This window comes from Propithecus coquereli, unplaced genomic scaffold (assembly GCF_000956105.1).
Source record: "Propithecus coquereli isolate 6110/MARCELLA unplaced genomic scaffold, Pcoq_1.0 Scaffold34, whole genome shotgun sequence".
Taxonomy (NCBI): domain Eukaryota; kingdom Metazoa; phylum Chordata; class Mammalia; order Primates; family Indriidae; genus Propithecus; species Propithecus coquereli.
This window is the reverse complement of record NW_012149063.1, coordinates 5174531-5177535: the sequence shown is the minus strand read 5'-3', so window position 1 is coordinate 5177535 and position 3005 is coordinate 5174531.

The following is a 3005-nucleotide window of genomic DNA, read 5'->3' as shown; positions in this document are numbered from 1 at the left end:
AAGACAGAAAAAGGAGTTTAGGAATTATCAAGAAATAATGGCCCCAAAGTCCCCTAATTTGGTGAAAAACATAAATTTACAGATTCAAGATTCAATTTACAGATTCAGCAAAATCCAGCAGGAGACATAAAAACCACATCTGGGTATGTCACTGCTGAAAACCAAAGATAAAGAGAAGAAACTTTAAAGCAACCAGAGAAAAATGACTCATTTCTATAGGAGAACAATGCGAGCTCGAATAGCCAACTTCTCATCTGAAACAATGGAGGCCAGAAGACAGTGGTGTAATATCTTGAAAATGTCTTTTTAAAATCTGTCAACCCAAAATTCTATATCAAGTAAAAAATATTCTTCAAGAATGAAAGCAAAATTAAGTCATTTTCAGATAAATTACAACTAAAAGAACGCATCACAGCAGACCTCCACTACAAGAAATGCTAAAGAAAGAAATTCAGGCTGAAGGGAAATAATACCAAATGGAAACTCAGATCTTCAGGGAGAAATGAAGATACCAGAAATAGTAAATATGTAGGCAAATGTAAAAAATATGTTTTTTCTCTTACTTTATCTAAATACATATTACTATTTAAAGCAAAACTTTATGTTCACTATTCTTGTGACAGGTACACTAAAAGCCCTGACTTCAGCGTTATACAATTCATACATGTGACAAAAAACACTTGTAGCCCCTAAATCTATTGAAATAAAAAAAAATCAAAATTATAACAAAGTATTGTGGTATTTATAGCATTCTTTTATGTAATACATATGACAACTATAACATAAAGCATAACATAAATATCTCCTGTCTTGCTTTTTCTGTAAATAGTAAGACAGGAAATATTTTAGGCTCTATAAACCACATGATCTCTGTTGCAGTTACTCAACTACACCATTAGGGCATGAAGGTGGCCACAGATAATACATAAATGAATGAATATAGTTGTGTTGCAATAAAACAAAAGCAGGCACAGGCAAGATTTGGCCCACAAATCAGTTTTCCAGCCCCTAGCATAAAGGATTAGGGGTAAATAAAATTGTGTGGTTGCAAAATCCTTACATTTTATATGAAGTGGTACCATAACTCTAGGTAGACTACAAAAAGCTAAGGACCCGTATTGAAATCTCTAGAGCAACTATTCAAAATAAAAATGCAAAGAAAATGCCAGGCGTGGTGGCTCACGCCTGTAATCCTAGCACTCTGGGAGGCCGAGGTAGGAGGATTGCTTGAGCTCAGGAGTTCGAGAGCAGCCTGAGCAACAGCAAAACCCGTCTCTACTAAAAATAGAAAGAAATTGGCCAAACAACTAAAAATAGAAAAAATTAGCCAGGCATGGTGGCACGTGCCTGTAGTCCCAGCTACCTGGGAGGCTGAGGCATGAGGATCGCTTGAACCCAGGAGTTTGAGGTTGCTGTGAGCTAGGCTGACACAACGGCACTCTAGTCCAGGCAAGAGAGTGAGACTCTGTCTCAAAAAAAAAAAAAAAAGTAAAATGGCTGGACATGGTGGCTCATGCCTGTAATTCCAGCACTTTGGAAGGCCAAGGCGGGAGGATTACTTGAGCCCAGGATTTCAAAACCAGCCTGGATAACATAGCAAGACCCTGTCTCTACAAAAAATTTAAAAATTGACAAGGTGTGATGGCTCATACCTGTAGTCCTAGCTACTCAGGAGGCTGAGCCAAGAGGATTGCTCGAGCCCAAGAGTTTGAGGTTTCAGTGAGCTGTGATCAAGCTACTGCACTCCAGCCTGGGCAACAGAGCAAGATCCTGTCTTGAAAAGAAAAGTCAAATGGAAATTTTTTAAATACCCAAATTGACTCTAGAGAAGGCAACAAAGGAGGAACAGAGAAACAAAAACATACCAATAGAACAAATAGGAAAAAATAGCAGAGATAAATTCAAATCTATCAATGATTTATATTAAATATAAATGGACCAAACACTCCAACTAAAAGGCAGAGATTATCAGACTCAATAAAAAACAAGACACAGTCATATGCTTTTTAAAAGAGACACACTTGTGCCAGTTATGAATTTACTGCCTCTCAGCCCCACATTCACCTTTCATTGCAAGCTCTGTGAAAATGGAGCTAGGTTCTTTAAATATTATTTCCCTTTGTCACCCAGCACAAAATTGAGTTTTGTCAGTAGATAACACTAGAGAAACTACAGGAAAAAAGGATTTTTTTTCCTGATTTTGGAGCGATTTCTCAGCAGACACCTGCAGCACTATCAGCTTCTCTAGTGCCCAGCTCTTGTAATTCTGCAGCTCCTGCAAAAGTATCTAGAAATCAGCAACTTCTCCTATACCCCCTCAGGCAGCTTCATAACAGAAACTCCCTCTGGTGAGACCCCCCTCTGCATGGTAACTTTCACTGGCACCTTAGAAAGCAAGTTTCTGGCAAGGTTTAGAGGGTGGATTTACAGCAAGTTCTGTTAATGTGATACCACATTGACTTCTCTGCCATTCAATGAGCCATGGCCCCACTCTCGTCAACAAGATCTAGCTCTCAACTCGGCAAGAAGGGAATGGGAGGTAGTAGGAAGGGGGAGTTACTCTTCTTTGGGCACCTATCTCAGCCTTAGGAATAGTGGCTACTCCTTATATCTGCTATTTCTATATTCTTTAGAGTTTTCTTTACTTCTTACTAGCCAGTCCCTCATAATTACAATCCTCTGTTTTATTTAATAATTCTTTATATTAAATTTTTCCATTTCAAATTACTGCATAGGCTGAGTACAGTGGCTCATGCCTATAATCCCAGCACTTTGAGGCAAGAGGAACACTTGAGGCCAGGAGTTTGAGTCCAGCTTAGGCCACATATTGAGACTCCATCTCTACAAAAAATTTAAAAATTAGCCAGGCATGGTGGCACACACCTGTAGTCCCAGCTACCCAGGAGGTTGAAGCAAGAGGACCACTTGAGCCCAGGAATTTGAGGTTATAGTGAGCTATAATCAGGCCACTGCACTCCAGCCTGGGTGACAGAGCGAGACTCTCT